At 55.9% G+C, this 26,063-nt stretch overlaps 2 non-coding genes across 2 annotated transcripts; one reads left to right on the top strand and one right to left on the bottom strand.

Moving 5' to 3' along the window:
- The first annotated feature begins 6,321 nt into the window (after positions 1 to 6,321).
- trnap-cgg (transfer RNA proline (anticodon CGG)) lies at positions 6,322 to 6,393 on the top strand. Its single transcript has one exon. It is a non-coding gene; the product is annotated as a tRNA-Pro (tRNA).
- A 174-nt stretch (positions 6,394 to 6,567) lies between these two features.
- trnap-agg (transfer RNA proline (anticodon AGG)) lies at positions 6,568 to 6,639 on the bottom strand. Its single transcript has one exon. It is a non-coding gene; the product is annotated as a tRNA-Pro (tRNA).
- Between the last annotated feature and the right edge of the window lie 19,424 nt (positions 6,640 to 26,063).

The following is a 26,063-nucleotide window of genomic DNA, read 5'->3' as shown; positions in this document are numbered from 1 at the left end:
TGGCTAAGTAAACACAAAAAAGGAATGAAACCAGATGGACCACCCAGCATCGACCAAGTCACTGGAAATGACAACGGCAAACTCAGCCCAGTCGACCCTGCAAAATCCTCCTTACTAACATCTGGGGACTGGTGCCAGGTTGGGAAAGCTGTCTCACAGAATAGTCAATCAACAGCCTGACATAGACATACTCACAGAATCATACCTTTCAGACAATGTCCCAGACCCACTATCACCATTCCTGGGTATGTCCTGTCTCACCAGCAGGACAGACCCAGCAGAGGTGATGGCACAGTGGTATACAGTCGGGAAGGAGTTGCCCTGGGGGTTCTCAACATCGACTGGACCCCATGAAGTCTCATAGCTTCGGGTTGAGCATAGGCTAGGAAATCTCCTGCTGATTACTATGTACCAGCCACCATCAGCTGATGAATCAGCACTCCTCCATGTTGAACATCACTTGGAGGAAGCACTGAGTGTGGCAAGGGCACATAATATGCTCTGGGTGGAGGACTTCAATGTCCATAACCAAGACTGGCTCGGTAGTACCACCACAGACCGAGCTGGCCGGAGCCTAAAGGACAAAGTTGGTAGACTGGGACTCCAGCAGGTGGTGAGGGAACCAACAAGAGGAAAAAACATACTTGACCTTATCCTCACCAGTCTGCCTGCTGCAGATGCATCTGACCATGACAGCACCAAACCTGCTTCAATGAAGAGTGCAGGACAGCATGCCAAAAGCAACAACAGGTATACCTAAAAGTGAGTTCAACATAGTGAAGCTATAGTTGTGCGCCGAACAGCATAAACAGCAATAGACAGCTAAGCAATTCCGCTATGAACCCATCTAAGCTCTGTAGGCATAGAATTTTTCATAGAATTTACAGTGCAGAAGGAGGCCATTCGGCACATCGAGTCTGCACCGGCTCTTGGAAAGAGCACCCTACCCAAGGTCAACACCTCCACCCTATCCCCATAACCCAGTAACACACCCAACACTAAGGGCAATTCTGGACACTAAGGGCAATTTAGCATGGCCAATCCACCTAACCTGCACATCTTTGGACTGTGGGAGGAAACCGGAGCACCCGGAGGAAACACACGGGGAGGATGTGCAGACTCCGCACAGACACATCCTGTCACAGATAGTCCTGCCACATCCAGCCGTGAATAGTCATGGAGAATTAAACTACTCACTGGAGGAGGAGGCTTTACAAATATCCCCATCCTAAATGATGGAGGAGCCCAGCACATCTGTGCAAAAGACAAGGCTGAGGCATTCGCAACAATCTTCAGCCAGAAATGCCGAGTTTCCTCTGGAGTCCCCAGCATCACAGATGTCAGTCTTCAACCAATACGATTCACTCCACGTGATATCAAGAAACGGCTGAAATCACTGGATACTGCAATGGCTATGGGCCCTGACAATACCCCAGCAATAGCACTGAAGATTTGTGCTTCAGAACTTGCCGCATCCCTAGCCAAGCTGTTCCAGTACAGCTACAACACTGGCATCTACCTAGCAATGTGGAAAATTGCCCAGGTGCGTCCTGTACACAAGAAACAGGACAAATCCAACCCAGCCAATTACCGCCCCATCAGTCCACTCTCCATCATCAGCAAAGTGATGGAAGGAGTCATCAACTGTGCTATCACATGGCACTTACTCAGCAATAACTTGCTCACTGACGCTCAGTTTGGGTTCCATCAGGGTCACTCAGTTCCTGACCTCATTACGGCCTTGGTTCAAACATGGACAAAAGAGTTGAATGCCAGAAGTGAGGGGAGAGTGACAGCCCTTGACATCAAAGCAGCATTTGACCCAGTAAAGCATCATGGAGCCCTAGCTAAACTAGGGTCAATGGGAGTCAGGGGGGAAACTCTCCGCTGGTTGGAGTCATACCTGGCACAAAGGAAGATGGTTGTGGTGGTTGGTAGTCAATCATCTCAGCTCCAGGACATCCCTGCAGATGTTCCTCAGGGTAGTGTCCTAGTCCCAACAATCTTCAGCTGCTTCATCAATGACCTCCCTAAAATCTTGGTCAAAGAGGTGAGTTTTAAGGCTATGTGCCAAGTGCTGGAAAGTGGGGTTAGTGTAGATTTAGTGTAGTTTTGTTAGTGCAGACTCAATGGTCCAAAGGACTTCTTCTGTACCGTATGACTGTGAAGAATATTGCAAGTGCAGAGGGAGCAGGGTTAAGGGGACGGACACTAGAGCGCTATCCTAAGGTCAGAAGTGGGGATGTTTGTGGATGACTGCACAATATTCAGCACCATTTGTGACTTCTGAGATAATTAAGCAGTTCATGTCCAAATGCAGCAAGACCTGGACAATATCCAGGCTTGGGCTTACAAATGGCAAGCTACATTCGTGCCACACAAGTGCCTGGCAATGACCATCTCCTACAAGAGAGGATCTAACCAACACCCCTTGACATTCAATGGCATTACCATCGTTGAATCCTCCACGATCAACATCCTGGATGGTTACCATTGATCAGAAGCTGAATTGGACTAGCCATATTAATACTGTGGCTGCCAGGGCAGGTCAAAGGCTAGGGATCCTATGGCGAGTAACTCACCTTCTGACCCTCCAAAGCCTGACACCATCTACAAGGCATAAGTCAGGAGTGCAATGGAATACTCTCCACTTGCCTGGATGAGTGCAGCTCCAACAACACTCAAGAAGTTAGACACCATCCAGGGCAAAGCAGCCCACTTGATTGCTCCCCCTTCCACAAACATTCAACCCCCCACCACCAACAAACAGTGGCAGCCTGTGCAGCATCTACAGGATGCACTGCAGTAACTCACCAAGGTTCCTTAGGCAACATCTTCCAAACCCACCACCACCACCATATAGAACAAGAGCAGCAGATACCTGGGAACCCCACCACCTGGAGGTTCCCCTCCAAGTCACTTACCACTCTGACTTGGAAATATATCACCATTCCTTCACTGTCGCTGGGGCAACATCCTGCAACTCCCTCCCTAACAGCACAGTGGGTGTACCTACACCTCAGGGACTGCAGCAGTTTAAGAAGGCAGTTCACCACCACCATCTGAAGGGCAACTTGGGATGGGCAATCAATGCTGGCCTAACCAGCGAGACGCACATGAATTTTAAAAGTTAACAATGTCACCCCCTCCAAGGTCCTCCTTCCAATTCAGTGTGACCATTAACTCTGGAATTCTCCAAGCAGCTATCCTTGGCCCTCCTTTTCCCTTATATATATAATTGGTGGCATATGGGGTCAGGTATATCGAATCTCTTAAAAATTCTCACCCTCATATTCTAATCTTTGCAAGGTTATGACTCTTTCCATCTCCATGAGGTCCTCCAGCCCTACAGGCCTTGGAACTTCTGCATTCCTATGACTCCGGCATTCGCCGCCTACCATTGTTAACTGTTCCTTCAACAGTCCACGCCTTGCGCTCTTGTGTCCGTCCCTTTAACCCTGCTCCCTCTGCACTTGCAATATTCTTCACAGTCATACGGTACAGAAGAAGCCCTTTGGACCATTGAGTCTGCACTGACAGGAAAACTTCCGGTGACGGCGGGCGGGAGGCAGCCGCACAATGGAGGGCTCCCGTTCGGCAATGGCATTTTCCGTGCTTTAAGCCCGGTCCCAGGGTCCACGGAGGCGGCAGAAGCAGGGAGAAGGCACGGAGGAGGCACAGTGAAGACACAGGAGGAAAAAAAGAACAAAGAAAAATGTCGAGGGTGAGCAAGAAAACGGTCGGAAAAAAAACAGCTGAAGGTCCGTCGGGGAGTGGAAAGGTCACCGCGGGGTCACCAAGGAAAATGGAGGTTGGAGCACCAGGGAAGGCCGCACTGCTTACGGCTGAAGAAATAACTAAGGTGATGGCTGCGGAATTTGAAAAGCAGTTGGCGCCGATTGCGAAATGCATGGAGACGGTGAGGAAGGAGATGAGGGAGGTTTTGAGTGTGCTGGTGGAGGAGGCGGTTTCCCCAGTGAGGACGGCGGTGGCGAGCGCAGTGGCGGAGGTGCGAGAGCAAGGGGAGGCGCTGAAGGAAGTGGAGGAGACGTTATTGCAGCACGGTGATCAACTTGCCTCGATAGGGAAAGAGATGCGGAAGGTGATGGATACTAACAGGGATCTGCGAGGAAAAATGGAAGACCTGGAAAACAGATCCAGGCGACAGAATTTGAGGATTGTGGGGCTGCCCGAAGGAGTTGAAGGACTGAAGCCGACTGAGTACTTTGCCGCGATGTTGGCAAAACTATTGGGGGAGGGAGAGGATCCCTCCCGATATGAACTGGATCGGGCTCATCGGTCATGGAGGCCTGTACCAAAGGCGAGTGAGCCGCCAAGGGCAGTGACTCTGTGCTTCCGTAGGTACAGTGTGAAGGAGAAGGTCCTGAGCTGGGCCAAGCAGAAGCGGGTGGTGCAGTGGGCTGGAGCTGGTATACGTGTATACCAGGACTTTACGGTGGAGCTGGCAAGGAGGCGGGCTGCCTTCAACCGGGTGAAGAGGGCACTGTACATTAGCAAGGTGCGGTGCGGCATTGTATATCCAGCGAAGCTGAGGGTGACTTACAAGCTCAGGGACTTTCATTTTGGAACGGCGGAAGCAGCGGAGGAGTTTGCGAAAGCAGAAGGACTGTGGCAGAACTGACGAATTGAGGAATGGCCATGTGCCGATGTAACCTCATGACTGTATTTTCTTCTTTTTTGTATCACTGCGCGCGGTGTAGAGACTAAAGGAGCCAATGTGGTATATATTTGGACAAGGGAAGGGACGGGACTTTCACTCGAAATGAGGGTTCTTTGGGGTGTAGGTGGATATGCGGGGTTTGTGTGCTAAAAGGGGATCTTTGGGCTTTCCTAGGGCCGGGCAAGTGGGAAAGGGACCCGGGCGGGGGCCTCCACGCTGGCCTGTTTAAGCCAGCCAGTGAATGGGAGTGAGGTGGGGGGAGGGGCTGCGGCCATCGGAGCCTGGCAGAACAGGGTCCGAGTGGTCTAGCCGGGGTGGAAAGTTGGGGGGAAGGAACCGAGGTTGGGAGGAGGAGTTTTACAAGAGGCAGTGGACGGGAGGAGCTGGCGACTGGGGGGGAACTGTGTAACATTAAGGGTGACTACGGGTAATCCCTGATTCCTTTTTGTCATTTGTTTATGTAAACATGCGGGTTGAGGTTTGGGGGTCGGGGGTAGATGGGATCGTTGTTATTATGGGGACTGACATATCTTGCTGATTATTGTTTATTGTTGATGGATGTAAATGTGGGAGAAAATGTGAAAAATAATTTTAAAAATTTAAAAAGAGTCTGCACTGACAAAACGACACTAAATCTACACTAACCCCACTTTCCAGCACTTGGCACATAGCCTTAAAACTCACCTCTTTGACCAAGATTTTAGCCACAGCCCCTTAATACCGCTCTTTGGCCCGCCACCCACTTCTGTGACATGCTATGTTTTCCACGTTAAAGGTGGTATACAAATGTAAATTGTTGTTGAGACATCGGACACTAGTGAGGTGCTGAAAGAGTGGAATAAAAACAGAAAATGCTGGAAATACTCAGGTCAGTGTTCCTTGCTTGGCCCGAAAAGCAAACTTTTTATCCCTGTGCACAGATCAGCTGAGTATTTCCAGCATTTTCTGGGGAGGGTTTCTGAAGATTTCCAGCATCTTGTTCTGGTAGATTGGAAATGGGTTAAAGTTGGTTACGTTTTCAAGTACATTGATAAAATAAATGGAGATAACAGCAGAACATTTGATTCTATGCAAATGAAACAATCGACTATTGGGGGTAAAAACAGGACATGCTGGATAAACTCAGCAAATCTGGCCCGGTGGAGAGAGAGAAACAGTCCATATGGCTCTTCTACAGAGGCGGCGGGCCTGGTGAGAATCTGGCAAGCAGCAGTTCTATTAAATGTGCGCTTTGCTGCTGGAGTGACGATGGGGTAAGGTCCAGCCTGTAAACCTGTCGTGCAGTGGATTGGACCACAACATGCACTGCTCGGCGCTGCCGCTGGGCGGTGCTGGTGCGACACGGGGTGTGGTAGCTCTGGACGCTGCCGCTGGGTGGCGATGTCGTCGCGCGGTTGCATTACTCTGTGATGTCACGGGGTGGAGGGTAACGGGAAGGGCCGCTTTCTCCTGCGGCGCTGCCCGCCGCGGGGTCGGGTTGGCCGCTCACGGTTCCCCGGGCGGCGCCGGGGAGGGTGGGCGGTGCGGCGAGTTCGGGGTTCCGGCTGCAGCCGGCGCAGGAAGGAGGCGCGGGGAGCGGAGGCGGAGTGGGGCCGGCGCCGATGGAGAGAAAGCGGCTGCCAGGGAGTAAAATGGCAGCTGGCTCGTTGGTCTAGGGGTATGATTCTCGCTTCGGGTGCGAGAGGTCCCGGGTTCAAATCCCGGACGAGCCCCATTTTATTTTTTTACAGTCGTTTATATATTTTTTTTAAAAGTAATTTATTTCAGCCCGGTGACAAATGCTCTTTCTCTTTCTCTCTCTCTGGTCTGCCGATCCGTTTTGGCGACCCAGTTAAAGAAAGAAAAAAAAAGGGCGGAGCCGGTGTTTGAAGAAGAAAAAAAAGAGCGGGCTCGTCCGGGATTTGAACCCGGGACCTCTCGCACCCTAAGCGAGAATCATACCCCTAGACCAACGAGCCAGACACTGGGAGCCGGCGCGGGCCCCGCTGTCTGCACGGAGCGCGCGGCCAGCTGACAGCCAAACTGCTACATCGCCGACGCCGCGCTCCGTGCCCGCCCCAGGCTGCTGCTCACCGCACTCCCGCTGCAGCTGCTCCCCGGGTCCGCTGCATCCATTCATCGCCTGGTCACCTCCAAGTAATGGGCACAGCCTGCACCATACCGGCCGAGTGGGCAGCTGAGGTGTGGGGGGAAACGTTTCATTCTGTTTAAAACTCTCCAAGCTCCTCGGAAACCTCCGCTTGTGCAAGTTTCTGTTTGCTGGAATTCTATTTACCCCCACATACTTAAATTAAGAGTGCTGTAGAAAGTACTGGGTCGCATATAACTGGTGTCCAGAGAATTAAAACAATAATAATAATCTTTATTGTCACAAGTAGGCTTACATTAACACTGAAATTACTGTGAAAATTATTGATAATACTTGAGCAGTTTTTACATGCTGTGTACATTTTGCACCCCGTTGAGAACTCCTGGCACCTGTGGTCTACAGTATTTCACCAACTTGACCGCACTCCCTACTCCCACCAGTGAGTTTTCCACTGCATAGGAGCCTCCTGCTCTTTGAAGAACTCCATTCTCACTGGGAGGTCTATTCCTCCAAGTTCCAAATGAGCTGGACAGTCAACAATGCTCTGGACTGACTGCTTTAGTCATTGGATTACTAAGTCTACCTCATCAGGTTGGTTTTCTGCCTCAGCAGTCATGTAAAGAATTTAGCTTTGTGCTTCATTACCCCACCGGTTCCCAAAAATAACTTGGTTTTCCTGAGAAGGTGCTGGTGATGGGTCTTCTTGAACCACTGTAGCTCTTGTGTTGTCAGAGCTCCCACCATGGTGATAGTAACCCAGTAACGAGGATGTTCATGTCAAAGCCAGGACTGTATGACTTGAAGAGGTACACGGATGATATTTTCCTGCCATTGCTGCTCTGGCCCTTGGTGGTAGAGGTTGCAGAGCTGAAATAAGCTGTTGAAACAAACAAAGCAAGTTTTCTATTCTGCAGATAGTAAATATGTATTTACCTATGTATTCATTTTTAGCCTTTGCCCTCTTTAAAGATGAGGATAATCAGTAAGGTGGTATGCAAGATGCTCCAAGGTGATCCCGTGGTTTGACAGAATTGGGATGGGGATCCAGGAGAATGACAGTACTATATCCCTGAGATAATGGATGTAAATGGAGTTCTAAATTCCTTGGATTTTCAGTGACTTTCCAGGAATAGAGGATAAATCTCTCAGGCACTGCTACAAATACCACAGATGAAATAAGAAATGGAGTTGATCTGCAGAAAGCATTTGCATGCTTGGGAAGTTTTGGTTCAGAGTTATTGAGGAAGGGTTAGAAAGGCTATGAATCTGCTGGAGTTCAGAAGAGTAAGAGTTGGGGCGGCACAGTAGTGCAGTGGTTAGAACTGTTGCATCACAGCGCCGAGGCCCCGGGTTACTGTCCGTGTGGAGTTTGCATATTCTCCCCATGTCTGTGTTGGTCTCACCCCAGAACCGAAAGATGTGCAGGGTAAGTGGATTGGCCACGCTAAATTGCCCCTTAATTGAGAAAAACATAATTGGGTACATTAAATTTATTTAAAAGAGCAAAAGACAACTTGATCACAACCTTTAACATCCTGAGAGGTATTGACAGAATGGCTGTGGAGAGGATGTTTAATCATCAGAGAATCTAGAACTAGGGGTCACTGTTTAAAAATAAGGGGTTGTTCATTTAAGTCAGAAATTAGATTGTATTTCTGTCACAGTCGTGAGTCTCTGGAACTCTCTTCCTCAAAAGGCAGTGGAAGTAGGGTCTTGAATGTTTTTAAGGCAGAGCTAGATAGATTCTTAACAAGGGGCTGAAGGTGATTGGGGGTAGGCAGGAACATGGAATTGAGGCTACAATCAAATCAGCCATGATCTTATTCAATGACGAAGCAGGCTTGAAGGGCCAGGTCGCCGACTTCTAATTCATTTGACTCATTCCTGAGATGAAGGGTTTGCCTAATGATGAATGGTCAATAGGTTTGGGGCTATAGCCGCTGGAGTTCAAAATACTGAGAGATGTTCTTACTGAAAGCTATGAAGATCTTGATGAGACTTGATAGGGTGGATACCAGGAGCATTTCTCCTCTTGTGGGAGAGACTAGAACTAGAGGACACTGTTTAAGAACACTTTTAAGACATTGCATTATTTTCTTTCCAAGGGTTATTACTAGAATTATTTTCCCCAGAAAGTAGTGGAGGCTGAACCATTGAATTTATCCAAAGCTGAGTTATAGATTTTTAATAGACAAGAGAGTAAAGGGTCATGGGGACAGTTAGGAAAGTGGTGTCAAGACCACAACCAGATTATCATCTATGATCTTTTTGAATGGAGAAGCTGGCTCAATAGGCTGAATGGGCTACTTCTGTTCCTAAATCCTATGTAATAGGGGAATCAGTGAGCACAATTCTTGTGGAGTGGGGGAACAAAGAGAGCACTTTCCCCAGGTTGTAGGGAACTATTCATAGTGCCACTTGTTACAATTCCCCATTTTCCACAGTCTGCTAATTCCAGTGAAATGAAATGAAATGAAATTTGCTTATTGTCACACTTAGGCTTCAAATGAAGTTACTGTGAAAAGCCCCTAAATAATGACACTTTTATAGGCTATCATGGTGTAAAGACGCTCAATACCAAGGGACCCAAGCATTAAAAGGCAAATGTAATATGATTTGTAAACTGCAGGCAAACGTCTCATTATCAAACCTGCAAGAGCACGTTCTATCAGAGTAGAAAACGCTGGTCCTAAATATTTTTTTGAAATACAAGGCTGATAACAACAAAATGGTTTACGTAGTTAGCTGTTTAATGTGCAAAAATAAGGATCTCAACACAATTCTCAGACTCCATTTAAGTGGGAATCCTAATAGGTGCCTCTGCTTGGAGATATGCAGAAGTTACATACAGTAACTTTTGTAGATACAAAAGGAAGAGATTGAGGCTTTAGGACCAACTGGCTGCTATTTTTGGACAGCAGCCAGCAGCCATTAGCATATCCACATGACTTATTTTCTTACAGGGCTGAGGATTAGACTCTGTCCAGGGAGGGAGATATGCAGTGCCTTTGTTTTTTTCTTACGGTTTTTATTCCGTCCTTAAAATTACAAAGCCAATGTGCAGAGTGTACAGGGCGAGCCCTTAATCCATCTCAATTCATGATCTCCACAATAAAGACATACAAGATCCACACTGACAAGAAAAGGCACTGCACCTCATCTTGGGCTTGATCTCAGCGAAAAGGCCTTCCCTAACCTTTGCTTTTTTTTACAAAAATATACTTTATTCATAAAATCTCTAAAGAAAAATCCTTACAAATAGATTTCAAATTATCATAACAATAAAGTACAATATTATTTACATTTTCTCCAGATTCATTCTGAGATGCCTATTCTTTGTTCGGGAAGTTGCACCTGGTTAAGGTACATTGCACAAAACTGGATATACAAGTGAGTTCTGAGTTATATCAGCTGGAATGCACTTCAAATAAACTCTCTGATTGGCATCCAGGCAGGGGGGAGCGGAGCTGCATCAGGTGGAGTCCCATTTATTTTATCATCCAGTTTGCATTCTTCTCTCTTAAATCCAAGAGACACAGATTTGAATGTTTATGGCACATAACTGATTAAGATAGTCATTGGCAGAACTGGCTCGAGCATGTGAAAGCATTATCGGGCCCGACACTCTGTCAAAATACTCGTGCAGGATCAGCCTAGCACCCCCAACCCACCCCTCTTTTCTCTACCACCAACCATATCCTTAATCATCTCTATCTTCTATCGTGAATGACCTTCTTTGTCACTTAAGGTTAAAATTAACAAATGTAAAACCCCTATTCAGGAAAGCGAGAGGAAATGGATCTAAAAGGTGGTTAGCCTGACATCAGTCACAGGGAAAGGGCTAGAATCTAATCAAGGAATCCCTACAGCGCAGGAGGCCATTTGGCCCATCGAGTCTGCACAAACTTTTTTAAAGAGCACTCCATCCAAACACACTCCCCCGACCGATCCCAATAACGCCTTAATCTAATTTACACATCTTTGGACACTAGGTGACAATTTAGCATCTACCTGCACATCTTGGACTGTGGGAGGAAATCGGAGTAACTGGAGGAAACCCACGTGGATACGGGGAGAATGCAAACGCCAGTCACCCAAGGTCGGATTTGAACATGGGACCCTGGCGCTGTGAGCCAGCAGTGCTCACCACTGTGCCACCTCCAGGATATCATAACAATGCACTTCTAAAAATTAATTTACAGGATGTGGGCGTTCGGGCTAGGCCAGCATTTATTGCCCATCCTAATTGCCCTTCAGAAGGTGGTGAACTGACTTCCTGAACTGCTGCAGTCCCTGAGGTGTAGGTACACCCACTGTGCTGTTCGGACACAAATCTTATCTCAAGATAGTGAAGGAACGGCGATATATTTCCAAGTCAATTGGAGGGGAACCTCCGGGTGGTGTTATTCTCGGGTATCTGCTGCCCTTGTCTCCCACCCTTTTCTCTGCCCCGTCTCCCAAACCCTTTTCTCTGCCCCGTCTCCCAAGCCCTTTTCTCTGCCCCTTCCATCACACCCTTCTCGAACACCCTCCCCCCACACCCTTCTCGCTACCCCATCCCCCACACCCTTCTCTCCACCCATCACCTCACTCCCTTCTCGCTCACCTGTTCCCCCACACCCTTATCTCCGCCCCTCCCCCACACCCTTCTCACCGCCCCCTCCCCAACACCCTTTTCTCGCCCCCTTCCCCCACACCCTTCTCTCGCCCTCTCCCTCCACACCCTTCTCTCCCCATTCTTCTCTCCCTCTCCATTCCCCCACTCCTACCCTTTCTCTATTCCCCCACACTCGCTGCCAGACCCCACTCCCTCTCTCACCCCACTCCCTCTCTCCCTCCCATTCACACTCTCCCAACTCCCATTCCCTCTCCCCACTACCCCAACCCCTCCCTCCCCACCCCCCCCATTCCTGCTCTCCCCACCCACCCACTCCCTCTCTCCCCACCCACCCACTCCCTCTCTCCCCACTCCCTCTCCCCTCCCCCACTACTTCTCTCCCCACCCCCTTCTCCCTCTCTCCCCACCCCCCACTTCCTCTCCCCACCCCCTTCCCCCCCACTCACTAACCCCCAGCCTCCCCACCCCCCCACTCTCCCTACCCCCTATCTCTCCACACCCCCTATTCCCTCTCTCTCCCCACCCCCTACTCTCTCTCCCCACCCCCTACTCTCTCTCTCCCCACCCCCCACTTCCTCTTCCCACCCCCCTCTCACTAGCCCCCACCCTCCCCAACCCCTCCCCCCCAGCCTCCCCCCACTCTCCCCACCCCCTATTCCCTCTCTCCCCATCCCCTTACCCCCCACCCTACCCCAGCCTCCCCACCCCCTATTCCTTACCCCCCACCCTTCTTCCTCCTCCCTTTTCCCCCCATCTCCCCCCTCACCCCCAATCTGCCCACCCCCTTCCCCCTCCACTCTCCCCACCCCTTCCCCCTCCACTCTCCCCACCCCTTCCCCCTCCACTCTCCCCAACCCCTTCCCCCCCCACTCTCCCCACACCCTTCCCCCCACTCTCCCCACCCCCTTTCCCTCCACTCACCCCACCCGCTTCCCCCCTCCCCCCACCCACTTCCCCCTCCACTCTCCCCAACGTGTTGCGGTCGGTGGAGGGGAGGGGGCCTTTGAAGTCCATGCTGAGGCTTTCAGAGGGACGGGAAGCCTTTATCAGGTGCACTCTCTCTGGCCGGTAGAAGTGCAGTTTGCACTCTGCGCAGATTTGGCAGTCCCTGGTGGTAGTCCTGACCTCCTCTATGGAGTAGGGCAGGTTGCGGGACTTGACGAAATGGAAAAAGCGAGTGATTCCTGGGTGGCAGAGGTCCTCGTGGAGGGCTCGGAGGCGGTCCACTTGTGCGGTGGCACGTACCGCGGGACAGGGCGTCAGGAGACTCGTTTAGCTTCCCGGGACGATACAAGATCTCGTAGTTGTAGGTGGAGAGTTTGATCCTCCACCGCAAAATCTTGTTGTTTTGTATCTTGCCCCGCTATGCATTATCGAACATGAAAGCAACCGACCGTTGGTCAGTGAGGAGAGTGAATCTCCTGCCGGCCAGGTAATGCCTCCAATGTCGCACAGCTTCTACTATGGCCTGGGCCTCCTTTTCGACTGAGGAGTGGCGGATTTCGGAAGCATGGAGGGTACGGGAGAAGGCCACGGGTCTGCCCGCTTGGTTGAGGGTGGCCGCCAGAGCTACGTCGGACGCATCGCTCTCGACCTGGAAGGGGAGGGACTCGTCGATGGCGTGCATCGTGGCCTTTGCAATGTCTGCTTTGATGCGGCTGAAGGCCTGGCGGGCCTCTATCGACAGGGGAAAAGCTGTGAATTGGATCAGGGGACGGGCCTTATCCGCGTAGTTGGGGACCCACTGAGCGTAGTAGCTAAAAAACCCTCGGCAGCGTTTCAGAGCCTTGGAGCAGTGGGGGAGGGGGAACTCCATAAGGGGGCACCTGCGTTCAGGGTTGGGGCCTATAACTCCATTTCGCACTACGTAGCCGAGAATGGCTAGACGGTCGGTGCTAAACACGCATTTATCCTTATTGTATGTTAGGTTAAGGATTTTAGCGGTCTGGAGACATTTTCGGAGGTTGGTGTCGTGGTCCTGGTCGTGGCCACAGATGGTGACATTATCGAGATACGGGAATGTTGCCCGTAAACCGTACCGGTCAACCATTCGGTCCATCTCACGCTGGAAGACCGAGCCCCGTTGGTGACACCAAAGGGAACCCTTAAGAAATGATAGAGCCGCCCGTCTGCCTCGAAGGCAGTGTATTTGCGGTCACTAGTGCGGATGGGGAGCTGGTGGTAGGCGGACTTGAGATCCACCGTGGCGAACACCTTATAATGCGCGATCCTGTTTACCAGGTCGAATATGCGGGGGAGAGGGTACGCGTCCAGCTGCGTAAACCTGTTGATGGTCTGACTGTAGTCGATGACCATCCTAAGCTTCTCCCCGGTCTTTACCACCACTACTTGAGCTCTTCAGGGGCTGTTACTGGCTTCAATGACCCCTTCCCTCAGTAGGCTTTGGATCTCTGTCCTAATAAAGATCCGGTCCTGGGCACTGTCGCGTCTGCTCCTGGTGGCGACGGGTTCGCAATCCGGGGTGAGGTTCGCAAACAGGGAAGGCGGGTCGACCTTAAGGGTCGTGAGGCCGCAGACAGTAAGGGGGGTATAGGGCCACCGAATTGGAAGGTCAGACTTTGAAGGTTACACTGGAAGTCTAAACCCAGGAGTGTAGCCGCGCAGAGGTGGGGAAGGACGTAGAGACGGAAATTTTTGAACTCCCTTTCCTGGACTGTGAGGTTTGCTACACAAAACCCCTTTATCTCCACTGAGTGGGAACCGGAGGCCAGTGAGATTTTTGATTAGCAGGGTGGATGAGGAAGGAACAGCGCCTTACCATGTCGGGGTGCATGAACCTCTCCGTGCTCCCAGAGTCGATCAGGCAAGTCGTGCCCGTTGATGAAAACGGTCGTCGTAGCGGTTGAGAGTGTTCGAGGTCGAGACAGTTCCAGAGTCACCGAGGCCAATTGCAGTAGTTGAGAGTTCTGGTCAGGCAGTATGTGGTCGGCCGAGCTGGGGTCCTGGGGGTTCATCCAAGATAGCATCTCCCATTGGTCGCACATGGCCGGGGGTGCACAAAATGGCGGTGCCCATCCCTCCAGCGTGGCGTCCGCGGAACAAGATGGCGGGGCCCGGGGTCCGCACGTGGCCCTGGGATATGGAGGTGGCGGCGAGCGCTGGCCGCACGGAGCCCGTGGAGATGTTTGTGGTTGCGGTCCGCATTCGCCGCTGGAGACCGCGGCCCCCGCTCGGGCCTGACATACCCCCACAAAATGGCCCTTTTTGCCGCATCCCTTGCAGGTGGATGCGCGGGCCAGGCAGCACTGGCGGGGGTGCTGGGCCTGCTCGCAGAGGTAGCAGCGGGGCCCCTCAGGGTTGCCACGCCGCCTTGCAGCGCAGGCCTGAGGGGGAACGGGGGAAGTCTCGGGCTCGGCCGCGGCAGGGTTCCACACTGCGCAGGGGGCTGCCGCGTGGTCGGGAACGTAGGCGTGGGCGTTCCTAGAGGCCACGTCCAGGGAGCCTGCAAGGGCCCGTGCCTCCCTGAGACCAAGGGTGTCCTTCTCTAACAGGCGCCAGCGAATTCGTGACGAAATCATACCTGCCACGAAAGCATCCCGGACTAAGAGTTCCGTGTGTTCGCTCGCCGAAACCTGCGGGCAGCTGCAGCTTCTTCCCAACACCAGGAGTGCATGGTAGAATTCCTCCAGCGATTCCTGAGGGGTTTGTCGCCTTGTTGCAAGCAGGTGCCGGGCGTAGACTTGGTTTACCAGGCGAATATAGTGTCCTTTTAGCAGCTCAATTGCTGCATCGAAGTCTTCCGCTTCCTCGATGAGGATGTAAATCTCCGGGCTCACCCTTGAGTGCAGGACATGCAGTTTCTGCTCTCCCGTGGGTGCGTTTTCGGCCGTTCCGAAATACCCTTTAAAGCACGCCAGCCAGTGCTTAAAGATTGCCGCTTAGTTCGCCGTGTGGGGGCTAAGTTGCAGACACTCCGGCTTCATTTGGAGCTCCATTCTTTCTTCTTAAAATTCTAGCTTATTAAATTGATGCACGATCAATGACCACTAAAGCGAGGTTGTAGTCCAACTGAAGGCTTTAATAAGCTATATGTTTCCCCAGCAGCTCAGGTACAGAATGAGGGCTGCTGGGGCGGCACGGGTTCTTATACCCCGTCTATCAGGGCGGAGCTATCATACACTCTAGCCAATAGAAAGCATACAGGTTCTACCAATGGTGCTTTAGCCTCTCAGGTACCGTAATACCTATAATACCACACACACCCACCCCCTTCCCCCCACTCTCCCCACCCCCTTCCCTCCCCTCTCCCCACCCCCTTACCCCCACTCTCCCCCTCCGCCCCCACTCTCCCCCTCCGCCCCTACTCTCGCTCTACCCCACCCCACTCACTTCCCCCCCTCCCCCCACACTAACTCCCCTCACCCACTCACTCCCCCCACCCCTCCCACACTGAATCCCCCCCACCCACTCCCCCCTCATTCCCCTCTACCCCCCGCACTCCCCTCACATTCATTCCCCCCCACCCTCCCCCCACTCATTTCCGCCCACACTCATTCCCCCACCCCCTCATTCGCCCCCACTCCCCACTCATTCCCCCATACTCATTCCCCCCCCAACCCCCACACCCATTCCCCACCAACCCTCCACTCATTCCCCCACCCCCTCATTCCCCCCACACTCATTCCCCCCTCATTCCACCCACCCACCCCACCCTCATTCCCCCCGACTCATTCCCCCCACACTCATGCCCCACCCCCCACAATCATTCCCCCTACCCACCCATCCCCCCACAATCATTCCCCCCCACACTCATTCACCCCCTCATTCCCCCCACCACCCCCACACTAAATTCCCCACCAGCACAACCCCCACACTCATTGCCTCCCCACCTACCCCACACTCATTCTACCGCCACACTCATTCCCCCCACCCCCCCACACTCATTCCCCCCCACCCCCCCCACTCATTCCCACCCACCACTCATTCCCCACACCACCCTCACCACCCCTCATTCCCCCACCTTCATTCCCCCCACTCACCCCACCCTCATTCCCCCCCCTCCACTCATTCCCCCCACCACCCCCACTTATTCCCCCCACCACCCCACCCCCCAATCCCCCCGCACCCTCATCCCCCCTACCCCCACACTTATTCCCCCACCGTCATTCCCCCCACCCACCCCACCCTCATTCCTCCTGACTCATTCCCCCCTGACTCATTCCCCCCCCACACTCATGCCCCACCACCCCCCACACTCATTCCACCCCCACACTCATCCCCCCCACAATCATTCTCCCCCACCCTCATTCCCCCCACCACACCCACTCATTTTACCCCACCACCCCCTCATTCCCCCCCCCACCCCCACACTCATTCCCCCCACCACCCCCACACTAAATTCCCCCCACCAACCCAACACTGATTCCCCCCACCGCCCCCACACTCATTCCCCCCACCAAATTCCCCCCCACCACCCCCCCACTCATCCTCCCCCCACTTATTTCCCCCCACTCATTCCCCCCAGCCCCCCCACTCATTCCCCCCAGCCCCCCCACACTCATTCCCCCCACCGTCATTCCCCCCGACTCATTCCCCACCCCCCACTCATTCCCCCCCCACACTCATGCCCCATGACCACCCCCCACTCATTCCCCACACTCCCCACGCTCATGCCCCCCTCACACTCATTCCCCGAACCCACACATCCCCAACAATCATTCTCCCCCACCCCCATACTCATTCCCCCCCCACCCCCACACTCATTCCCCCCACCCTCATTCACCCCCACCACCCCCTCATTCCCACCACCCCCACACTAAATTTCCCACCACCCCCACACTCATTGTCCCCCCACCTACCCCCACACTCATTCCCCCCACCCTCATTCCCCACTCATTCCCCCCCACACTCATGCCCCACGACCACCCCCACACTCATTCCCCACGCTCATGCCCCCCCACACTCATTCCCCCCACCCACACATCCCCCAACAATCATTCTCCCCCCACCCCCACACTCATCCCCCCCCACCCCCACACTCATTCCCCCCCACCCCCACACTCATTCCCCCCCACCCTCATTCACCACCACCACCCCCTCATTCCACCCACCACCCCACAATAAATTCCCCACCACCACCCCCACACTCATTGTCTCCCCACACTTATTCTCCCCACCACCCCCACACTCATTCTCCCCCCCGCACTCATTCTCCCCCCACCACCCCCACACTCATTCCCCCCCACCACCCCCACACTCATTCCCCCCCACCACCCCCACACTCATTCCCCCACCACCCCCACACTCATTCCCCCCATCACCCCCACACTCATTCCCACCACCCCCACTTATTCCCACCACCCCACTTATTCCCCCCCACCCTCATTCCCCCCGTCTCATTCCCCCCCGCACCCATTCTCCCCCACACTCATGCCCCACCACCACCCCCACATTAATTCCCCCCACCCCCCCACCCTCATTCCCCCCCACCCCCTCATTATCCCCACCACCCCCACTTATTCCCCCCACCACCCCACTTATTCCCCCCCACACTCATTCCCCCCACCCCCCACCCTCATTCCCCCCGACTCATTCCCCCCCGCACTCATTCTCCCCCACACTCATGCCCCACCACCACCATCCCCCACACTCATTCCCCCCACCCACTCATCCCCCCAATCATTCTCCCCACCACACCCACTCATTCCCCCCCCACTCATTCACCCACACCACCCCCTCATTCCCCCCACCACCCCCACACTAAATTCCCCACCACCCCCACTCATTGCCCCCCACCTAACCCCACACTCATTCTCCCCCCACACGTATTCCCCCCACCACCCCCACACTCATTCTCCCCCCACCAACCCCCCACACTTATTCCCCCCACCACCCCCCTCATTCCCTCCCACCCTCATTCCCCACCCCCCCGCACTCATTCCCCCCCACCAACCCCACACTCATTCCCCCACCACCTCCCTCATTCCCTCCAACCCTCATTTCCCCACCCACCCCACCCTAATTCCCCCACCCTCATTCCCCCCACCCTCATTCACCCCCACCCTCATTCCCCCCACCCTCATTCCCCCCACCACCCCCACTCATTCCCCCCACCACCCCCTCATTCCCTCCCACCCTCATTCCCCCCCCACCAACCCCACACTCATTCCCCCCACCACCACCCTCATTTCCCCCACCCACCCACCCCACCCTCATTCACTCCCACCGCCCCCACACGCATTCCCCCCACCACCCCACCCTCATTCCCCCCACCACCCCACCCTCATTCCCCCCACCACCCCACCCTCATTCCCCCCCACCACCCCCTCATTCCCCCCCCACGACCCCCTCATTCCCCCCACCACCCCACCCTCATTCCCCCCCCACCACCCCCTCATTCCCCCACCACCACCCCCTCATTCCCCCCCACCCTCATTCCCCCCCACCACCCCACCCTCATTCCCCCCCCACCACCCCACCCTCATTCCCCCCCCACCACCCCACCCCACCCTCATTCCCCCCCACCACCCCACCCTCATTCCCCCCCCCACCACCCCACCCTCATTTCCACCCACCACTCCCACACTCATTCCCCACACCACCCTCACCACCCCTCATTCCCCCCACTCACCCCACCCTCATTCCCCCCACCACCCCCACTTATTCCCCCCACCACCCCACCCCCCATTCCCCCCACCACCCCACCCCCCATTCCCCCCACACTTATTCCCCCACCGTCATTGCCCCCCACCCACCCCACCCTCATTCCCCCCACCCCCCACACTTATTCCCCCACCGTCATTCGCCCCCACCCACCCCACCCTCATTCCCCCTGACTCATTCCCCCCTGACTCATTCCCCCCCCACACTCATGCCCCACCACCCCCCACACTCATTCCACCACCACACTCATCCCCCCCACAATCATTCTCCCCCACCCTCATTCCCCCCCACCACCCCCACTCATTCCCCCCCCACCCCCACACTCATTCCCCCCACCACCCCCACACTAAATTCCCCCCACCACCCCCACACTCATTCCCCCCACCGCCCCCACACTCATTCCCCCCACCATCCCCACACTAAATTCCCCCCCACCACCCCCCCACTTATTTCCCCCCACACTCATTCCCCCCAGCCCCCCCACTCATTCCCCCCAGCCCCCCCACCGTCATTCCCCCCGACTCATTCCCCACCCCCCACTCATTCCCCCCCACACTCATTCTCCCCCACACTAATGCCCCATGACCACCCCCCACTCATTCCCCACACTCCCCACGCTCATGCCCCTCACACTCATTCCCCGAACCCACACATCCCCCAACAATCATTCTCCCCCACCCCCATACTCATTCCCCCCCCACCCCCACACTCATTCCCCCCCCACCACTCCCTCATTCCCACCACCCCCACACTAAATTTCCCACCACCCCCACACTCATTGTCCCCCCACCTACCCCCACACTCATTCCCCCCACCCTCATTCCCCCCACACTCATGCCCCACGACCACCCCCCACACTCATTCCCCACGCTCATGCCCCCCCACACTCATTCCCCCCACCCACACATCCCCCAACAATCCCTCTCTCCCCATCCCCTTACCCCCCACCCTACCCCAGCCTCCCCACCCCCTATTCCTTACCCCCCACCCTTCTTCCTCCTCCCTTTTCCCCCCATCTCCCCCCTCACCCCCAATCTGCCCACCCCCTTCCCCCTCCACTCTCCCCACCCCTTCCCCCTCCACTCTCCCCACCCCTTCCCCCTCCACTCTCCCCAACCCCTTCCCCCCCCACTCTCCCCACACCCTTCCCCCCACTCTCCCCACCCCCTTTCCCTCCACTCACCCCACCCGCTTCCCCCCTACTATGGCCTGGGCCTCCTTTTCGACTGAGGAGTGGCGGATTTCGGAAGCATGGAGGGTACGGGAGAAGGCCACGGGTCTGCCCGCTTGGTTGAGGGTGGCCGCCAGAGCTACGTCGGACGCATCGCTCTCGACCTGGAAGGGGAGGGACTCGTCGATGGCGTGCATCGTGGCCTTTGCAATGTCTGCTTTGATGCGGCTGAAGGCCTGGCGGGCCTCTATCGACAGGGGAAAAGCTGTGAATTGGATCAGGGGACGGGCCTTATCCGCGTAGTTGGGGACCCACTGAGCGTAGTAGCTAAAAAACCCTCGGCAGCGTTTCAGAGCCTTGGAGCAGTGGGGGAGGGGGAACTCCATAAGGGGGCACCTGCGTTCAGGGTTGGGGCCTATAACTCCATTTCGCACTACGTAGCCGAGAATGGCTAGACGGTCGGTGCTAAACACGCATTTATCCTTATTGTATGTTAGGTTAAGGATTTTAGCGGTCTGGAGACATTTTCGGAGGTTGGTGTCGTGGTCCTGGTCGTGGCCACAGATGGTGACATTATCGAGATACGGGAATGTTGCCCGTAAACCGTACCGGTCAACCATTCGGTCCATCTCACGCTGGAAGACCGAGCCCCGTTGGTGACACCAAAGGGAACCCTTAAGAAATGATAGAGCCGCCCGTCTGCCTCGAAGGCAGTGTATTTGCGGTCACTAGTGCGGATGGGGAGCTGGTGGTAGGCGGACTTGAGATCCACCGTGGCGAACACCTTATAATGCGCGATCCTGTTTACCAGGTCGAATATGCGGGGGAGAGGGTACGCGTCCAGCTGCGTAAACCTGTTGATGGTCTGACTGTAGTCGATGACCATCCTAAGCTTCTCCCCGGTCTTTACCACCACTACTTGAGCTCTTCAGGGGCTGTTACTGGCTTCAATGACCCCTTCCCTCAGTAGGCTTTGGATCTCTGTCCTAATAAAGATCCGGTCCTGGGCACTGTCGCGTCTGCTCCTGGTGGCGACGGGTTCGCAATCCGGGGTGAGGTTCGCAAACAGGGAAGGCGGGTCGACCTTAAGGGTCGTGAGGCCGCAGACAGTAAGGGGGGTATAGGGCCACCGAATTGGAAGGTCAGACTTTGAAGGTTACACTGGAAGTCTAAACCCAGGAGTGTAGCCGCGCAGAGGTGGGGAAGGACGTAGAGACGGAAATTTTTGAACTCCCTTTCCTGGACTGTGAGGTTTGCTACACAAAACCCCTTTATCTCCACTGAGTGGGAACCGGAGGCCAGTGAGATTTTTGATTAGCAGGGTGGATGAGGAAGGAACAGCGCCTTACCATGTCGGGGTGCATGAACCTCTCCGTGCTCCCAGAGTCGATCAGGCAAGTCGTGCCCGTTGATGAAAACGGTCGTCGTAGCGGTTGAGAGTGTTCGAGGTCGAGACAGTTCCAGAGTCACCGAGGCCAATTGCAGTAGTTGAGAGTTCTGGTCAGGCAGTATGTGGTCGGCCGAGCTGGGGTCCTGGGGGTTCATCCAAGATAGCATCTCCCATTGGTCGCACATGGCCGGGGGTGCACAAAATGGCGGTGCCCATCCCTCCAGCGTGGCGTCCGCGGAACAAGATGGCGGGGCCCGGGGTCCGCACGTGGCCCTGGGATATGGAGGTGGCGGCGAGCGCTGGCCGCACGGAGCCCGTGGAGATGTTTGTGGTTGCGGTCCGCATTCGCCGCTGGAGACCGCGGCCCCCGCTCGGGCCTGACATACCCCCACAAAATGGCCCTTTTTGCCGCATCCCTTGCAGGTGGATGCGCGGGCCAGGCAGCACTGGCGGGGGTGCTGGGCCTGCTCGCAGAGGTAGCAGCGGGGCCCCTCAGGGTTGCCACGCCGCCTTGCAGCGCAGGCCTGAGGGGGAACGGGGGAAGTCTCGGGCTCGGCCGCGGCAGGGTTCCACACTGCGCAGGGGGCTGCCGCGTGGTCGGGAACGTAGGCGTGGGCGTTCCTAGAGGCCACGTCCAGGGAGCCTGCAAGGGCCCGTGCCTCCCTGAGACCAAGGGTGTCCTTCTCTAACAGGCGCCAGCGAATTCGTGACGAAATCATACCTGCCACGAAAGCATCCCGGACTAAGAGTTCCGTGTGTTCGCTCGCCGAAACCTGCGGGCAGCTGCAGCTTCTTCCCAACACCAGGAGTGCATGGTAGAATTCCTCCAGCGATTCCTGAGGGGTTTGTCGCCTTGTTGCAAGCAGGTGCCGGGCGTAGACTTGGTTTACCAGGCGAATATAGTGTCCTTTTAGCAGCTCAATTGCTGCATCGAAGTCTTCCGCTTCCTCGATGAGGATGTAAATCTCCGGGCTCACCCTTGAGTGCAGGACATGCAGTTTCTGCTCTCCCGTGGGTGCGTTTTCGGCCGTTCCGAAATACCCTTTAAAGCACGCCAGCCAGTGCTTAAAGATTGCCGCTTAGTTCGCCGTGTGGGGGCTAAGTTGCAGACACTCCGGCTTCATTTGGAGCTCCATTCTTTCTTCTTAAAATTCTAGCTTATTAAATTGATGCACGATCAATGACCACTAAAGCGAGGTTGTAGTCCAACTGAAGGCTTTAATAAGCTATATGTTTCCCCAGCAGCTCAGGTACAGAATGAGGGCTGCTGGGGCGGCACGGGTTCTTATACCCCGTCTATCAGGGCGGAGCTATCATACACTCTAGCCAATAGAAAGCATACAGGTTCTACCAATGGTGCTTTAGCCTCTCAGGTACCGTAATACCTATAATACCACACACACCCACCCCCTTCCCCCCACTCTCCCCACCCCCTTCCCTCCCCTCTCCCCACCCCCTTACCCCCACTCTCCCCCTCCGCCCCCACTCTCCCCCTCCGCCCCTACTCTCGCTCTACCCCACCCCACTCACTTCCCCCCCTCCCCCCACACTAACTCCCCTCACCCACTCACTCCCCCCACCCCTCCCACACTGAATCCCCCCCACCCACTCCCCCCTCATTCCCCTCTACCCCCCGCACTCCCCTCACATTCATTCCCCCCCACCCTCCCCCCACTCATTTCCGCCCACACTCATTCCCCCACCCCCTCATTCGCCCCCACTCCCCACTCATTCCCCCATACTCATTCCCCCCCCAACCCCCACACCCATTCCCCACCAACCCTCCACTCATTCCCCCACCCCCTCATTCCCCCCACACTCATTCCCCCCTCATTCCACCCACCCACCCCACCCTCATTCCCCCCGACTCATTCCCCCCACACTCATGCCCCACCCCCCACAATCATTCCCCCTACCCACCCATCCCCCCACAATCATTCCCCCCCACACTCATTCACCCCCTCATTCCCCCCACCACCCCCACACTAAATTCCCCACCAGCACAACCCCCACACTCATTGCCTCCCCACCTACCCCACACTCATTCTACCGCCACACTCATTCCCCCCACCCCCCCACACTCATTCCCCCCCACCCCCCCCACTCATTCCCACCCACCACTCATTCCCCACACCACCCTCACCACCCCTCATTCCCCCACCTTCATTCCCCCCACTCACCCCACCCTCATTCCCCCCCCTCCACTCATTCCCCCCACCACCCCCACTTATTCCCCCCACCACCCCACCCCCCAATCCCCCCGCACCCTCATCCCCCCTACCCCCACACTTATTCCCCCACCGTCATTCCCCCCACCCACCCCACCCTCATTCCTCCTGACTCATTCCCCCCTGACTCATTCCCCCCCCACACTCATGCCCCACCACCCCCCACACTCATTCCACCCCCACACTCATCCCCCCCACAATCATTCTCCCCCACCCTCATTCCCCCCACCACACCCACTCATTTTACCCCACCACCCCCTCATTCCCCCCCCCACCCCCACACTCATTCCCCCCACCACCCCCACACTAAATTCCCCCCACCAACCCAACACTGATTCCCCCCACCGCCCCCACACTCATTCCCCCCACCAAATTCCCCCCCACCACCCCCCCACTCATCCTCCCCCCACTTATTTCCCCCCACTCATTCCCCCCAGCCCCCCCACTCATTCCCCCCAGCCCCCCCACACTCATTCCCCCCACCGTCATTCCCCCCGACTCATTCCCCACCCCCCACTCATTCCCCCCCCACACTCATGCCCCATGACCACCCCCCACTCATTCCCCACACTCCCCACGCTCATGCCCCCCTCACACTCATTCCCCGAACCCACACATCCCCAACAATCATTCTCCCCCACCCCCATACTCATTCCCCCCCCACCCCCACACTCATTCCCCCCACCCTCATTCACCCCCACCACCCCCTCATTCCCACCACCCCCACACTAAATTTCCCACCACCCCCACACTCATTGTCCCCCCACCTACCCCCACACTCATTCCCCCCACCCTCATTCCCCACTCATTCCCCCCCACACTCATGCCCCACGACCACCCCCACACTCATTCCCCACGCTCATGCCCCCCCACACTCATTCCCCCCACCCACACATCCCCCAACAATCATTCTCCCCCCACCCCCACACTCATCCCCCCCCACCCCCACACTCATTCCCCCCCACCCCCACACTCATTCCCCCCCACCCTCATTCACCACCACCACCCCCTCATTCCACCCACCACCCCACAATAAATTCCCCACCACCACCCCCACACTCATTGTCTCCCCACACTTATTCTCCCCACCACCCCCACACTCATTCTCCCCCCCGCACTCATTCTCCCCCCACCACCCCCACACTCATTCCCCCCCACCACCCCCACACTCATTCCCCCCCACCACCCCCACACTCATTCCCCCACCACCCCCACACTCATTCCCCCCATCACCCCCACACTCATTCCCACCACCCCCACTTATTCCCACCACCCCACTTATTCCCCCCCACCCTCATTCCCCCCGTCTCATTCCCCCCCGCACCCATTCTCCCCCACACTCATGCCCCACCACCACCCCCACATTAATTCCCCCCACCCCCCCACCCTCATTCCCCCCCACCCCCTCATTATCCCCACCACCCCCACTTATTCCCCCCACCACCCCACTTATTCCCCCCCACACTCATTCCCCCCACCCCCCACCCTCATTCCCCCCGACTCATTCCCCCCCGCACTCATTCTCCCCCACACTCATGCCCCACCACCACCATCCCCCACACTCATTCCCCCCACCCACTCATCCCCCCAATCATTCTCCCCACCACACCCACTCATTCCCCCCCCACTCATTCACCCACACCACCCCCTCATTCCCCCCACCACCCCCACACTAAATTCCCCACCACCCCCACTCATTGCCCCCCACCTAACCCCACACTCATTCTCCCCCCACACGTATTCCCCCCACCACCCCCACACTCATTCTCCCCCCACCAACCCCCCACACTTATTCCCCCCACCACCCCCCTCATTCCCTCCCACCCTCATTCCCCACCCCCCCGCACTCATTCCCCCCCACCAACCCCACACTCATTCCCCCACCACCTCCCTCATTCCCTCCAACCCTCATTTCCCCACCCACCCCACCCTAATTCCCCCACCCTCATTCCCCCCACCCTCATTCACCCCCACCCTCATTCCCCCCACCCTCATTCCCCCCACCACCCCCACTCATTCCCCCCACCACCCCCTCATTCCCTCCCACCCTCATTCCCCCCCCACCAACCCCACACTCATTCCCCCCACCACCACCCTCATTTCCCCCACCCACCCACCCCACCCTCATTCACTCCCACCGCCCCCACACGCATTCCCCCCACCACCCCACCCTCATTCCCCCCACCACCCCACCCTCATTCCCCCCACCACCCCACCCTCATTCCCCCCCACCACCCCCTCATTCCCCCCCCACGACCCCCTC

This window comes from Scyliorhinus torazame, chromosome 8 (assembly GCF_047496885.1).
Source record: "Scyliorhinus torazame isolate Kashiwa2021f chromosome 8, sScyTor2.1, whole genome shotgun sequence".
Taxonomy (NCBI): Eukaryota; Metazoa; Chordata; class Chondrichthyes; order Carcharhiniformes; family Scyliorhinidae; genus Scyliorhinus; species Scyliorhinus torazame.
This window is presented reverse-complemented; position numbering and strand designations above follow the sequence as displayed.